The sequence below is a fragment of the Ursus arctos genome, unplaced genomic scaffold, assembly GCF_023065955.2.
Source record: "Ursus arctos isolate Adak ecotype North America unplaced genomic scaffold, UrsArc2.0 scaffold_30, whole genome shotgun sequence".
Lineage (NCBI taxonomy): Eukaryota > Metazoa > Chordata > Mammalia > Carnivora > Ursidae > Ursus > Ursus arctos.
Window position 1 is genome coordinate 23,157,083 of NW_026622986.1, and position 16,361 is coordinate 23,173,443.

A 16,361-nucleotide genomic window follows, 5' to 3' on the forward strand; every position below is an offset into this window, starting at 1 on the left:
CCGTCCATTCACGTTGTTATAACAAAACTCCATAGAGAGGGGGGGCTTCTAAACAGCAATCATTTATTTCTCACAGTTTGGAGGCCAGAAGTCTGCAATCAGGGCCCTTTCCCTGGTTCACAGCTGGTACCTTCTTGTGTGCTCACGTTGTGGAAGGGGGTAGGGAGCTCTATGGGGCCCCTATTATGAAGGCACTAACCCATTCATGAGGGCTCTACTCTCATGACCTAAGCACCTCCCAGGGCTCCAACTCCTGATGCCATCATCTTGGACGTTAGGAATCCAGCATAGGAATTTGGCAAGGACACAAACATTCAGGCCAGAGCACAGGATAGGCCCCCATCTCCGTGTCCCTGGCCCTGTGTACCTCCCCTCCTTGGTCACTTTTCCGTCCCCTTCTCTCTCTGGCCAGCTCTTTCACACTCCCCGCCATCTGGTCACATTCTGTGTACAGTATGTATTTAATTATTGGAGTAGAAGGCACTGTAAGCCATGCCAGTTATTAAAATTTTAGGGCTGTGGGAAAAACCCTGACTTGGACTCAGCGTACCTGGCCATCAGACCTGACTCTGAGACTGACTTCTATGGCTGGAGAAGGGAGACAGTGTCATCTGCTCTGCTTACCTCTCTGGGTGGGTCATGTTCAAATGAGACAATAGGGGCGCCTGGGTGGCTAGTCGGTTAAGCGTCTGCCTTCGGCTCAGGGCCCTGGGATCAAGTCCCACATCGGGCTCCTTGCTCAATAGGGAGCCTGCTTCTCCCTCTGCCTGCCACTCCCCCTGCTTGTGCTTTTTCTCTCTCTCTCTCTCTGACAAATAAATAAAATCTTTTTTAAAATGAGACAATAAATATTAAAGTTCGTTGTAAACCGTAAATTGCAGCAAAACAGAATTTGTTACTCTTTTTTTTTTTTTTTTTAAGTAGAACGCGGGGCTTGAGCTTACGGCCCTGAGATCAAGACCTAAACTAAGATGCAGAGTTGGCTGCTTCACCAACTGAGCCACCCAGCCACCCCAGAAGTTGTTACTCCTCTTAATCATTCTTTGAATCTTCTAGTTCCCCAATCCTGTTGCTATTGTGTCACAATGGTCACTTTTTTTGTACCATCCGCTTCTCAGCTACTTTTTAGGAAAATGGTAGACAAAACAGCAAGATCTCTTCTTTCCCATGCTGACCGCTTTCTGCAAGGTTCGACTGACCGAGCTCTCCCTTTGTGCAAGTAGGATGATTTTCCAGGTGTCTGACGTTAACCAGGGGTCTCAGTGAAGGTGCCACCTCCTTACGTATTAGTCTAAAAATATGTTTGAGCACACTGCTTACAAGGCAGTAAGGTTGAGACAGATGCCCAGTAACCACAATTTATTTGCTACCGGCCACAAAGATAAATTCTCCTGTAATACACGGCAGCAGCCTCTCTGTTCCTTAATTAAGTGGCTCTTGTAGGAAGATCACGTGCTTGTAACTGCAGAACGCTGGTACTCGAATCCAGAGGCACGTTAGCATCACCTACGAGCAGGAAAAACTGACGTATCAGGCCCCGCCCCAGACCAATCAGACTCTCTCTGCAGGTGAAACCTGGTACAGATGTTGCTTTAAGCACACTTCCCCCAGCTGACGCTGACAACATAGGCTTGTAAACCACTGCTTTGGCAATTCTGAAGATACTTCACAGTTTGATAGTAGTTTCCATTAGGTACCTCAGGGAATGATGGCTTTCCCCTTCATTTCTAGGGTAGGTTAGCTGCACCATCCCAGGTTCACAGCTGGGGTGGGCACACATGTTCAATAACAGTCCCCATGCTGAGCGGCATGTGCCCAACAGATGTGGCCAGGGCCCTGCTCTGCAATGTGTGCACTCACTGCTTGGTAAAACCCAGATGCTGACCAACCCTGGGTTCTGTCCTCTGTCCCGTACTCATACTACACATTGCCCTTGTGGTCAGACCCACAGCCATCTCCCAGTGCTGCCTGTGAAGGACCCCCACCGCTGTATCTGCAGCCCAGATCTACTGTTCACATTCAGCCCAGCTGCTGGCTGTGCATCTCCAGCAGATGACCCTCAAGGATCCCAGACTCAACTTGTCCCGTGATGAAGTCAACATACGTCACCCCATGAACCTCTCTGCCTACCGCCCTCAAAACAGCCCTATTTTTCCTAGTTTCCTCCCTATCTTCTACCCCAGTAAAGAGCTTCACCATAGAGCCTCTCTAGTCAGAAACCTCAGGGTCAACCCCACCACCCAAATTCAGGCACCAAGTCCCATCACATCCACCTGCTACTGGAAACAATGTGAATATTTCATGTTTCTGGCTGGCCAGGGCTTTCGGAGCAAAATTTACTGGCATCCTAGGTGTAAGGATGGGTGTAACCATTCCTTGGAAGACAGAGATAGTGAATTACTTCAGAGAGATTTACAGGTTTATTTCCCCCCTGAGCCATTTGTTTGTCATTCATTTATCTTCATTTACGTGTGTTGTAATACATAGGCACCTTCTTCCCCTTCTCTCCCCAGAGAGGATTTATTTCCTTTAAGAAGTTAGTTTCATTCCCTCTCTGAACGGGAGGGAGCAGCTATGCAGTAGATCCTATAAAGCACCAAATTTATAATTTGGGGGTTCCTCTCCAATAGTGCAGATCCCCCTTTAAAGATTGATTTATTTATTCTTCGCCAGGGGAGGGGCAGAAGGAGAGGAAGAGAGAGAATCCCAAGCAGATTCCCTGATGAGTGCAGAGTTCGAAGCGGGGCTCAATTCCATAACCCTAAGGTCATGACCTGAGCCGAAATTAAGATTAGGATGCCCAACTGACTGAGCCACCCAGGCGTCCCCAGATCCCCTTTATATGTGCAATGTGACACGTTGGGGTAAAATGGGGCAGAGGGTCGAGTTACTTCTTAAGTAAACAGTCTGCCTCTGATCCAGAAAACTTGTTTTCTGCTGTCAGGATAAAATAAATATGTCTATAAAGACTTATCATATGCTAAGTATCTCCCAGACCTATTCTTGTGATTGCAAATGACAGAAACCAAACTCAAACCAGCTCAAATTAAATGAGGGACTTCATCATTAAGGGAGATTTGGAAGCCAGATGACAAGGCGTGATATTGTGATTTAAAGCAAGAAATATATATATTTGGTCTTTGTCCTTCCTGGCAGAGCTCCTAAAACCCTGTTATTTCTTAAGTGGTAAGAGCGATAAAGGCATCTTGTTATTCATAACAAATCCTCCCAACCACACCTGAGTCTGTTCCTGAGGTGACTTTTAGGCCTCACCTAAGGATGGGGCCTGGTTGCCAGGAAAACCAATCATGTGACTCAAGGTAGAAACTTTCAGTCCCACTCCCCCCCTTGACCTCCGAGGAAGAGAGAGGGGCTGGAAGTTGAATTGTTTGCCAGTAGTCAATGATTTAATCAATCCTGCCTGTGTAATGAAGCCTCCATAAAAACCCAAAAGGATGGGGTTCAGAGAGCATGGAAGCCCCGCACCCTTCTCCACCCCCATTCCTTGCATGCCGCGTCTCTTCCATCTGGCTCTTCTAAGTTATACTCTTTTATAATAAACCAGTGATGTAGTAAGTAAAATGTTTCTCTGAGATTGGTGAACCACTCTAGCAAATTAATGGACTATGAGGTGGGGCCATGGGGACTTCTGATTTATAGCCAGTGGGTCAGAAGCCCAGGGGACAACCTGGACTTGTGCTTGGCGTCTGACGTGGGGCCGGGGGATTGGGTTGCAGTCATGTGGGACTGAGCCCTTTACCTATGGGATCTGACGCTGTCTCCAGATAGATAGTGTCAGAATTGAGTTCAACTGTAGGACCCCCACTGGTGTTGGAGAATGTCTTGGTGGTATTGGAAAACCCACACACATCAGAATTGGTGTCAGAATTGTACAAGGGAACCAAATCACAGAAGACAACGAGTAATAATAAGGGCTTCCTGTTTAGAGACTACTGTCATATCCCAGTCGTGTAGCTGGAGGAGATGTTAATCCACTTCTGTATCCAAAGATACCGAAATTAAGTGTGTTGCCCAAACAGGGGTAAACAAAGACCCAGGATTTGAACAGAAACCCAGAGGCTTTGCCCAGAAGCACAGTATTCTCCCCCATGGCACTTCACAGCTGCTTCACAGAGATTAATTCCAGGGATAATAACAGCACTAACACTGAGTACTTCCTATGTTTCCAGCAGTTCCAAGCCCCCTTCCGAGGATCGGCTCACTTAATCCTCACCACCACAGCCTGTGAGATCCATCCTTCTGTTGTTTCACAGGCAGGGAAACCAGAGAAGCAGAGTAGTTTGCCTTATGGACCTATGCTCTCTGCCGTCTGCAGTGCTTACGAAAAAGGGTTGCTTTCCTACGGAAAGCTAAACATTGGGTTTCCCAGCATGCCAGCAATTAGATAAAGAGTTAAAACAAATATAAATTCTTTCAAGGATCATGCTGGTGGTTCCTGGGATCTTAAGTGATCCTGTGTATGCCTTAGAAAGGTAGCTTGAGCCCTACTCCCCAAGGTGGGAGATTTTGGAATCCTGTGACAATAGTAGCTCCTTAAAGGCCAGGCAAGGTAAGGAAAGTCGGTTAAGCGAGATCAAGTGCCCTGTGGTAGAAAATACCATGCTTGATATCAGGAGACACACAAAAGGGGCAGAAAGATGACGAATTAAAAAAAAAAAAAAAAAACCACTTGGAATTAGAGAATAGCTCAAATTGCATTGGAATCAGTTACATTTTTCCTTATAAGAGGCCAGAAAGATTTTCCTTTTCTTGAGTGAGAGAAGAGAAATGTACACTGTTTCTAGGGCAGGAGGTTGGCCTTTCTCTGGGTTGGAGGGTGAAAGCTGGAGAGGGGCATCTTCAGAGCAGAGAGGATTCTTGGCCAGAGACACTTGCTAGATGGTTGTTTTTTTAAGAGGTTGTTTTTCTATAATGCTGAAGCTAGCTCCTTTTGAATCAGTATTGGAAGGAGACAGTATCAACCATCAATAGGTGAGGGTGTCCCTATGAACTGCAATAAAACATTTCTTTTTTGTTTTTGAGAGAGAAAGAGAGAGAGAGGGCGAGCACAAGCAAGGGAGAGGGACAGTGGCAAAGGGAGAGAGAGAATCTTTTTTTTTTTTTAGAGATTTTATTTATTTATTCGACAGAGATAGAGACAGCCAGCGAGAGAGGGAACACAAGCAGGGGGAGTGGGAGAGGAAGAAGCAGGCTCATAGCGGAGGAGCCCGATGTGGGGCTCGATCCCATAACGCCAGGATCACGCCCTGAGCCGAAGGCAGACGCCTAACCGCTGTGCCACCCAGGCGCCCCAGGAGAGAGAGAATCTTAAGCAGGCTCCAGTGCAGAGCCTGACGCAGGGCTGGATCCCAGGACCCTGGGATCACGACCTGAGCCGAAGGCAGATGCTTCACTGACTGAGCCACCCAGAGGCCCCTGCAGTGAAATGATTCACGTGAGGATCTGCTGTTCCTTAATGTGGCGAGAGCTATTGTCGTTCCTTCTACTCTATTAAACAACTTTTTCACTGGGCCAGTGAATAGAATAACACTTGGACTTGCAGGAAAGCCTTGTGGTTGGAAAAAGCAAGGGTACTTGCAGAGACACACGTACTGCATTAACAAAATGGGCTATTCACCTAGAATTTTCACACACTGAAGGTGAACATCAAAAGGGAAAGAGGAATTGCTTCTCAGAACAGAAGCCTCCTCTTTCATTTTGTATCCTGAGATTTGCACAGTGGTGTGTGTGAGAGTGTAAAGGAGAAGAGAGGCAGTGTACGTAAGAACTGGAAAGAAACACTAGCTAACAGAAGAATTTATTTAAAAATTATAAAAACAATGTTACTAGGGACACCTGAGTGGCTCAGTGGGCCTTCAGTGAAGCATCTGCCTTCAGCTCAGGTCATGATCCCAGGGTACTGGGCTCCACATCAGGCCCCCTGCTCAGTGGGGAGTCTGCTTCTCCCTCTCCCTCTATCCCCGCTTGTGCTCTCTCTCGCTCGCTCTCGCTCTCTCTCGCTCTCTCAAATAAATAAAGTCTTTAAAAAAGAACAATGTTACTGAGCCATGTAGTGACTTTTGGTGTTTCCTCTCTTTATAAAACAAGTTATTTGGTAGATGGAAAGCTGTTTGCTAAGTTTTCTCAATATCCTTTTTCCTTCACATTCTTAGACATAGTACCCAAGCACATTTCTTCTCATGTGTTTAGAGGTATTCACTATGCTTCTTTCTGTTTAATAATTTCTTCTTCTCTAGAAATGATGCCCAATAGACAGGCTGGAACCCAATGCCCTCCCTCTACTATGGGAGTATAGTGATTGGTCCACATCCACAGTGATTGATCCAGATAGGGGCCAATCAGAATTCTTCCTCTGCCCCCCCCCTTTTTTAAACTAGAGCTAGGAAAGGTGGTGGGGCTAGTGGTAGAGCTCCATATATGAATCCCAGAAGTTGTTAATGGTCATATTTCTTTAACATCTGAGCCACCCCACTAACAGTCCAGTGAAGTCCCCCATTTTGCCTAAGGCAGCCAGGCCACAATAAGATCACAGGAACTTGGCCCAGAGGGAAAGGCTGAGAGAAGAACCATGACAATGTTCAGGACTCCCATTCTAGTTGCTTCCAAAGCTCAGCTGGAATCACTTTCATTCCTTTAATTTTATTATTCGTCCCCTTCCTTCCATTATTTAAAATATTCCAATACCCGGGGCGCCTGGGTGACACAGCGGTTAAGCGTCTGCCTTCGGCTCAGGGCGTGATCCCGGCGTTATGGGATCGAGCCCCACATCAGGCTCCTCTGCTGGGAGCCTGCTTCTTCCTCTCCTACTCCCCCTGCTTGTGTTCCCTCTCTCGCTGGCTGTCTCTCTCTCTGTCAAATAAATAAATAGAATCTTTAAAAAAAAAAATATTCCAATACCCTTCCAATAAATTCCCCTTTGTTTTCAGCGAGCTCAAATTTGTTTGTCACCAGTATCTAACAGGGCCCCCTACTAGCCACATGTAATCAAACACGAGTCCTGCTGCTGTTTAAAACCTATGTGTGGTTTTTTTCAGGTCGAACCAAAGGCATTTACAAAGTTTTGTCTGACCGGTGCCTTGGGGGAAGCTGCCGTCCCACAAAAGATTTGCTGTGAGCCCAGTGCACCTGCAATCTCTGAGGGGCCTTGCAGCCAAGGACTCAGGCATCACCTGCCCTGGTCCCAGGGAAATGGTAGACACCTATGGTTCAGGCCCCCTCTGCAGTAAGATGACCTCCTCTCCTGCTGATCCACGGGCCCTCGGTGGCACTCTCCCACCGGGAGAGGAGCACCACGGAAACAGGCGCCTTCTCCTGTTCAAGCTCTTGCTTATACTACCAGAGTAAGTGAGTAAAGGCTTGATTGCTACCATCACTTTGGCAAACACGTTACAACTTCGATATTAGAAGACATGCTTGTGCTTGAAAAGATCAACAAGATGGAATACATACTTCTGGAATTCTTTAACCTGGCTTCTATCAATGTACAGTTGACCCTTGAACAACCTGGGTTAGGGACCCCCCAGACAGTGGAAAATCTGCATTTAACTTTTGACTCTGGCGCAACTGAACTACTAATAGCCTACTGTTGACCGAAAGCCTTACCAATAAGATAAACAGTTGAGTAACACATATTTTTATATGTTATCTGTGTTATATGCTACATTCTTACAATAAAGTAAGCTAGAGAAAAAAAATAATAATGAAGAGAAAATACATTTACAGTCCTGGATTTATTTAAAAAAAAAAAAAAGGTCTGCATGTAAGTCGACCCATGCAGTTCAAACCCATGTTGCCCAAGGGTCAACTGTATATGAACATTCTCGTCAGAAAGTCCTGGATAACTCACACTTACCCCATCATTAGACTCACAAGTCACCACCATAGCAATTATAAGTTGCCATGACAAAGCAACAAATTCGGATTTTGTTGCATTTAGATGCTCTTCATTCCTTCCATGAGAACTACAGCATTCTTAACTCTCCCTGCCTCTGCGTTACAGAATTTTCCCATTCGAGATAGGAAGGTACCTAAGAATCATGACTTTTGTGAATGGTAATCAAAATCATTCTGTTGGCACAGGCTCTGCCTTTGATCTTAAGGAGGGAGTGAGAACAAAGGCTGTCATCAGAGCTGAGAGTCAGAAATTGTCTGACAACGGATTTTTAAATTAATTGACTTGTCCTTTAGGTCCCATTTTTGGGTCCTGTTAACTATTTTTAATTCATTTTAAAAATCTTCTCTACTTCTTTTTTTTTTTTCTTGACTAACTCAGCGTCTTTCTTTTAAGCCCTACACCCACCACCTAGGCAGGCACGAGGACAAATCCACTTGTGATTGATTTTACGACTGCGTGTTTCCTTAACACGCACCCATTCTGTGAGCCCAGAGTGCATAAAATAAATATATGCCCAACTCACTTGACTGAGGCTGCTATGTCAAATGTCAGCTTAGGAATAGACGCCTCTTCTGCTGAGTCAAGCCCAGAATGACAACCAAAATGCAAGACGATACAGAGAGCCTGGAGGGCAAGCCTGGCAAGGTCCAAGGAGGAGGTGAGGCTCGCACTCGTTTGAGAGAGTCAAGCGAGAGAGTCTTCCAAGAAAGGAGGAGAGGAGGCAGCAGGAGCCAAGGGTAGGGTGAAGTCGGCTTACAGTCTTATTACCAGGACTCGGCTCTCCAGCTCCCGGGTTGCATTTCTCTGCATGTGCATGTTTATTCTTTGTGCCAAAATCGTCGTACCCGGAAGATGTAGAGCTGAACGGACTACCCCAACATCTTGATTTTTTCAACTGTAGCTCAATTATTTATTTTAATTGAGTAAAAAAAAAAGTTTTAATCCTGCCATTTGCAGCTGTACAAAGGGACCTTGAGGGCATTATGCTAAGTGAAGTACCCAGGCAGAGACAAATGCCACCTGCCATCCCTTATATGTGGAATCCAATTTTTAAGAAAGTCGAACTAATAAAACAGAGAGTAAAAACGTGGTTGGAACCCCGGGGTGGGGGGCGTGGGGGGATATAGGGAGAGGGTGATAGAAGGGTACAAGCTGTCAGCTGTAAGATGAATAAGGTCTGGGGATCTTATGTAACACAGGGTGACTATAGTTGATGGCACTGTTATATAATTGAAATTTGCTAACAGAGTGGAATGTAAATATTCTCATACACAGATAAACATGTGGTGATGGATGTGTTAATTAAGCAAATGGTAGGAATCCTTTCACAAAAATATTTAACTTTATCCTTGGGGACATTAGCTGTCAGATGATGGCATCTACTATGAGTCCGAATCTCTTGGTTTTCTGGAATACCATAGTAACAATGTTCTTTTATTTTTCCATTTGAGAAATAACCTTTGGAATAATTAGAAAAGGCCTTCGTATGACTCAATATCTCCTCTCCCTATGTCCTCTGAGGCCTGTAACACTGACCGGCCCTAGAAATTCTGGATTCCAGAAACCCTTGGTGAATGAAGTCAGCACAGAGTCGATGAGATGACTCACCAGTGGGATTCTCCGTTATCTGTTTCCTTTAAGAAAGTCACTCCCAGGGGCGCCTGGGTGGCGCAGTCGTTAAGTGTCTGCCTTCGGCTCAGGGCGTGATCCCAGCGTTCTGGGATCGAGCCCCGCATCAGGCTTCTCTGCTAAGAGCCTGCTTCTTCCTCTCCCACTCCCCCCGCTTGTATTCCCTCTCTCACTGGCTGTCTCCCTGTCAAATAAATAAATAAAATCTTTAAAAAAAAAAGAAAGAAAGTCACTCCCAGTAGTTTCAGCGTGTGGATCTCCTGATAAAGCCATTACACTTTTGTCGTCTGCATTCATACCCTGGTGTGCTGATCACGGGGGTAATGATAGGGTGGTGGCTCTGCCTGACTCACCCCTTCCAAATGGAAGCAGCCCCAGTGTAAACGCTTTCAGATTGTTTAAAATGGGTACAAATGAGAAATTCACAGTTTTGCTTTAGGCTGTGGAACTCCTGAGCCCTCAGAGGACCCCAAGCCCCATTTGCGTTTGTGTTTGCGTCCATGGAAGGTGTTCCAACCCGTTTATCTGTAACACTCCTGTGATCGGAAAGGAATAGGCTCCTTCCCCTTTCCCCATGGAGTGTAGGGCTGTCACCCTTGCTTCTCATAAACTTATGAATTTGCCGAGGAAACAAATGCACCTGCCTGAGAAATTAACAATGTAAGTAGACAGGATTTAAGACTTCGACGTCTATGTATGAAACTCTCCCACCCGGAAAATGGCTGAGTTAAGCTAATTCACCCAGAAAAATGAAAGAGAGAGTTGTATGGGTTCCACACAGGACCGAAGCCCTGGAGCCCCAGAAGAGCACGGGAATAGTTCATAGGTTAATAGGTATAGTCACCAAGCACGTGTCTTTCCCTTAAAACCGTCATCGATCTTAAAGTTGTGACTAAAGCCAGGATCTTTTTTTTTTTTTTTAAGATTTTATTTATGTATTTGACAGAGAGAGTGCATGGCGGGGGGGGGGGGGGGCGGTGGAGGCAGAGGGAGAGGCAGAAGCAGGCTCCCCACTGAGCAGGGAGCCCTATGTGGGGTTCAATCCCAGGACCCTGGGATCATGACCTGAGCTGAAGGCAGACGCTTAACTGACTGAGCCCCTAGACACCCCGTCAGCATCTTTGAAAGACAAATTCTGACAGAGAAAACAAGGCCATGGCCTGATTTGAAGTGGAACATCGGCTGCCTCTATTAGAAGCGACCACACAGCACAGAGTAGGGACCCCTTTTGCTAAATAGTGTTGCAGCCACATGTGGCAGAGTGCAGACTTCAGGGAGGTCAGGCACAATTGCGCCACCAAGTCCAGCCTTCCCCTTCAGGAATGAGCTCCTCTTGCAAAGAATGCGTTGAGTGCATCAGTAAGAGAAAGGACATCACCAGAAGTTGATGCTGGGGTAGCAGAGGGTCACGGGCAGAACTTACAAAGGAAATGCCTGGGAACTGGGCCCACGACACTTAGCCCACTTGCAAAAGCGTCAGAGAGAGAGAGAGAGAGAGTGGGCACATTTGAGAAGATTTCTTTAGACAAAACAGTGCTGTGAACTCCAGGCACAGGGCCAGACCCTGGGGACGAGGCAGAAACCTCTGTGGGCAAAGAGGCTAGAGTCATAGAAGGAGGGACGCTGACCGCAAGCTTCCTCTCTCTCCCTGGCCACATGTTCTGCGTTATGGCCAGCCCCATCGGGAAAGAAAAGACAAGACCGAATGCCAAAACAAGCAGAGGTTTTGCTTATTTATAGGACTGAGCTTTCTGATTAATAAATTGAGGCACATTTTGTCACCCAGTGGTCTGTAAGACTGTTGTTCCTCGAGAGTGACCAGAAATGTGACCAACTTGACAATTGTTGGGTTTTTTTTTTTAAGATTTTATTTATTTATTTGAGAGAGAGAGAGAGGGCATGAGCAGCAGGCAGCAGGAGAGGGCGAAGCAGACTCCCCTCTGAGCAGGGACCCTGATGTTGGACTCTATCCCAGGACCCTGAGATCATGACCTGAGCCAAAGGCAGACGCTTAACCAACTAAGCCACTCAGGCTCCCCTCAACTTGACAGTTTTTAATGGACAGAGGAAACTTCCCTCTGCTCCCATCAAAGGACAGTGGAAGAAATAATCAGGTTTAAGTTGTGTTTGATTATTAACAAGTTTAAGTAACTTAAACCTGGTTTTTGCCTATATTTTCTCCTCCATTCTCCTCTAAGCACGTAGCAGAATCTATTCCATTTCTTTAGAGCACCCGGCTTCACATCTTGTGTAAAAGCATCAGCTAATTTAAAGAGATTGTGTTAAGGGGCACCTGGGTGGCCCAGTCGGCTGGGCAGCCGACTCGTGATTTTGGCGCAGGTCCTGATCTCAGGGTAGTGTGATCCACCCCCACACTGGGCTCCATTCAGCCCCGAGTCTGCTTGAGGATTCTCTCTCTCTCCCTCTCCCCCTGACCCTTCCCCTGCTAAAATAAATAAATCAAACTTCAAGGAAATTGTGTTAAGAGTGCTTTTGGCAGTTGTAAGGAGGAAGAATTATATTTTTAGGGACTCAAAGATCGACAGTAGAGAGAAGGGCTGAAGGAGGCTGAAGATGCCTGGTGAGACAGGAATGGCTGGTGGGATGTGAAAGGATGCTGGGCCCCAGCACCAAGTAGCCATCTTGCCCAAGATGCCCCTTCCCTGACAAGACTCAGGGGCAGTAGAGTCGCTGGACTGAGAGGAGCCATATAGACTTGGATCACAATTGTCCAGCAGAAGCCACAAGAAAAGACACGTCCAAGTGCACTGGTGCCAGTAAGACCCATGGGCGTCTTTGTACAACCTTGAAGGAGAAGAGGCGGTCCGATAATGCCTAAGATTGGATTTTCCACTGATCCAGATGCCTGGGGTCTCAGACTCAGATCTCAAAAATAAAGACATGGATGTTCCTTCTCTATGTTTGTAGCCTGAGATCCACAACCATCACAATAGCAAGGAAATAGTTAGCATTAAGATGTGATGAGTAGCCAAAGAAATAATCAGCTGGCAGGCAACAGATTGACTCTTTCACCAACTTAGGATTTTCCAAATTCCAAGATTTTTTTTTTTTGTACCACTTAAATTTTTTTCTTCCCAGGAAGTATTTTTCTATAGTAATAAGTACTGAAGTGAGTTGGCAGACAAGGCATTTTAAGGTGTGCTTTAGGAAAAGCGGAAAAATTATGAGGTTTTTTTCTTGGTGTAGTAGACACCCCTGGGTTTGCCTGCCAGGCCCCCATCTCTGGAAACTGCCTTCCCATTCCACCCAATTCACAGGCTGCAGGAGTGGGCTACTGGCAGATGTTTTTCCAGAACACAATTCTATTCCTGCAGTTGATTAATTCACAGGCTCTCCAAAGGGTATGGTGCCCATGGTCGGTGGCCTTTGAGCTCCCATTCCTCCCCGACACTATCACATAGCCATCACATAGCAGCTGTGCAGCTTCGGTAGAATTGACTGTGGACACGAGCCCTGATTTGGCCAAAGATGGTGAGCATAGACACATCCTCCTTGCCCAGTGATTGGTTGAGGAATGAGCACATGGTCTAAGTTGGTCTAATTCAATGTGAAATTAAAGACTGTTTTGTTCACCCATTGGAGGAAAAAGAAACACTCTCTTTCTGTACAGTGAAAGCTGAAACTGCTAGACTCACTTTGCTATCAGGAGGTCAGGAGATGTGACTGATAGAAAGCAGGAGAGCAAGCCAAAGAATCACAGAGAACCTGAATGAGAGCCCTGATCAAACCAAACCTGAAGCCCGCCAGTGCCATTGGGAGTTTGAAATGTGATTTAATAAATTCACATCATTGTGTAAGTCTGCTTGAATTGTGTTTTCTGCTGCATCCTGATATGTAAAACTTGGTTCCATCAAGAGGGGAATTACAAGTAACAGACCCTAAAGTGTGAAATTGTCTAAATACGTGGAAAATAGTGAGACAACTCTATTTTATGTAGTGGCAGTGATAAATTGGAATTCAGAAGATGTGCCTACCACAATCTTAAGACAAGATTTGGTAGAAACATTCAAGATGTTGGAGTGTATTGATTGTTTATTGCAGCTTTCCAGAAGATTCCACAAGAAAGAGCTTAGGCTCTTTCTCTCAAAACATTATTTTGCTAAAATATGCAAATATTAATATTAATATTAGCAAATATCTTAGTAGAGCCTGCAATACAAGACATCTTAGGATATCAAAATCTGGAGTCTGATATGGTTGAAAAAGCCGAACTCTTTACTTCAAGTCAGCGGAAGAAAATCTTGCAAGAGAGACAAGCAGGATTCGAGGGAGGCGCGATTCTCTCTGCCAAACATAGAGACAGTGACTCTAGTTGCACAGATGGGCTGCAGCAGAGCAGCAGGGGACAGAGAAACCGTCCCTCCCCATCCTAAGTCGTTACTCTGAATTTTCCTGGGGCAGAAAGAAGCCTAGACGGAGCAGGGCCATTAGCCAAAGGCTAAGAACGGGTGAAGCAGAGCCAGCAAATACGGTTCCAGCTCTGAAGACTATCACGAGCCCATGACGTTGACTGTATCCTTGGTATAGTTAAATAGAGTTTCTCTAACTGCAACCTCCGGCTATGCTGTTGAACATTTCCTGTTCATCGTTCTTTTAATTGGTTCTAGTTCTGGTAAAGAGACAGTTCTGTGTGACTCACAGTCTTTGGCTTCCTGCTCCCACATATTTTTTTCTTTATTTGGTTGACCCAGGTCATAATGCTTCCTAATATGAATGGGGAAATGAAAGATCCCCCAAAAAAGCTCTCTTAAAAGTTGGCCTAATTTGGGCTTATTTCTTTTTGCTGTACATTTGTAACAGTTAAGGAAGCAGGTAGTGTTTTTACTGATGCTTATTTTTTCCTGTAATTTTGGTTTCTTTAGTATTCTAAACATTTTTTTTTCAGTTTAGAATTTATTTTTTCGTATAGTGATGCTAAGAGAATTTCTATTTTTTTTTATTTAAAATATTTTTTATTGGGACACTTGGGTGGCTCAGTTGGTTAAGCACCTGCCTTAGGCTCAGGTCATGATCCCAGGGTCCTGGGATAGAGCCCCACATTCAGCTCCCTGCTCAGCGAGGAGCCTGCTTCTTCCTTTGCCTGCTGCTCCCCGTGCTTGTGCTCTCTCTGTTTCTCTCTCTGACAAATAAATATATAAAATCTTTTATAAATAAAATCTTGTAATAAATTTTTATTTAAATTCAATTAATTAAGATATAGTGTATTATTAGTTTCAGAGGTAGAGTTCAGTGATTCATCAGTTGCATAGAACACCCAGTGCTCAATACATCACGTGCCCTCCTTAATGCCCATCCCCCAGTGACCCCTTGTCCCCCACCTCCCCTCCAGCAACCCTCAGTTTTTTCCCTGGAGTTAAGAGTCTCTTATAGTTTGTCTCCCTCTCTGATTTTGTCTTGTTTTATTTTTCCCTCCCTTCCCCTATGATCCTCCATTTTGTTTCTTAAATTCCGCATGAGTATAATCATATGATAATTGTATTTCTCTGACTTATTTTGCTTAGCATAATATCTTCTAGTTCCATCCATGTTGTTGCAAATGGCAAGATTCCTTTTTTTGATGGCTGAGTAATATTCCAGAGTGTGTGTGTGTGTGTGTGTGTGTGTGTATACATACATACATATATATATATATATATATATATATATATATATGTATATGTCTATGTATATATATATATACACTGCATCTTCTTTACCCATTCATCTGTTGATGGACATCTGGGCTTTTTCCATAGTTTGCTATTGTAGACATTGCTGCTATAAACATTGAGTATAGGTGCCTCTTTGGATCACTACATTTATATCTTTGGGGTAAATACCCAGTAGTGCAATTGCTGGGTCATAGGGTAGCTCTATTTTCAACTTTTTGAGGGACCTCCATACTGTTTTCCATACTATGGCTGTACCAGCTTGCATTCCCACCAACCCTGTAGGAGGGTTCCCGTTTCTCCCTAAGCAATTGGTTTCTTAGATTATTCTAAAATGTACCGGGGGGCGCCTGGGTAGCGCAGTCGTTAAAGCGTCTGCCTTCGGCTCAGGGCGTGATCCCGGCGTTCCGGGATCGAGTCCCACATCGGGCTCCTCTGCTGGGAGCCTGCTTCTTCCTCTCCCACTCCCCCTGCTTGTGTTCCCTCTCTCGCTGGCTGTCTCTGTCAAATAAATAAATAAAATCTTTAAAAAAAAAAAAATAAAATAAAAAAAAAAATAAAATAAAATGTACCGGGGGTCAGAGAGGTAGGAAGCCCAGACAGGCTCTTCCAGTCTTTGCTGATTTATATATTATGGGTCTAGTGTAATTACTCTTTCTACACTTGATCTTAGCCAAAAGGCCGAGAAGCTATGTAATTACCTTTTCTAAGATGATTTCACTTTTATTTTTTTTTAAGATTTTATTTATTTATTTTTGCGAGAGAGAGAGAGAGAGAGAGAGCAGGAGGGAGAGAGAGGGAGGGAGAGAGAGAGGAGGGAGAGAGAGGGAGAGTGCAAGAATGAGTGAGGCGAGGCAGAGGGAGAAGCAGGCGTCCTGCTGAGCAGGGAGCCCAATGCAGGGCTCCATCCCAGGACCTTGGGATCACGACCTGAGCCGAAGGCAGATGCTTAACCAACTGAGCCACCCAGGTACCCGAAGATGATTTCGCTTAAAATAATATAATAATAATAATAATAATAATAATAATAATAATAATAATAATGTTTGAGAATTGTTGTCCTAGGCAGTGACCACAAGGATCTGTTCTTAGCTAGTAGTTGTGCTATTATGGTTTAAAAATAAATAAATAAATAAATAAATAAATAG

At 45.0% G+C, this 16,361-nt stretch overlaps 1 protein-coding gene and 1 pseudogene across 1 annotated transcript in view; one reads left to right on the forward strand and one right to left on the reverse strand.

Moving 5' to 3' along the window:
- The window catches only part of FAM171A1 (family with sequence similarity 171 member A1), a 145,820-nt gene extending 131,073 nt beyond the window's left edge, over positions 1–14,747 (forward strand). Inside the window, exons 12-13 of the transcript XR_008956572.1 lie at positions 7,056–7,361; positions 13,967–14,747. The gene's annotated coding sequence lies outside the window, so the exon portion shown is untranslated. The remainder of the gene's footprint in view (positions 1–7,055; positions 7,362–13,966) is intronic.
- Positions 14,748–15,747: 1,000 nt separating this feature from the next.
- LOC113241410 (U2 spliceosomal RNA) lies at positions 15,748–15,906 on the reverse strand (annotated as a pseudogene).
- Between the last annotated feature and the right edge of the window lie 455 nt (positions 15,907–16,361).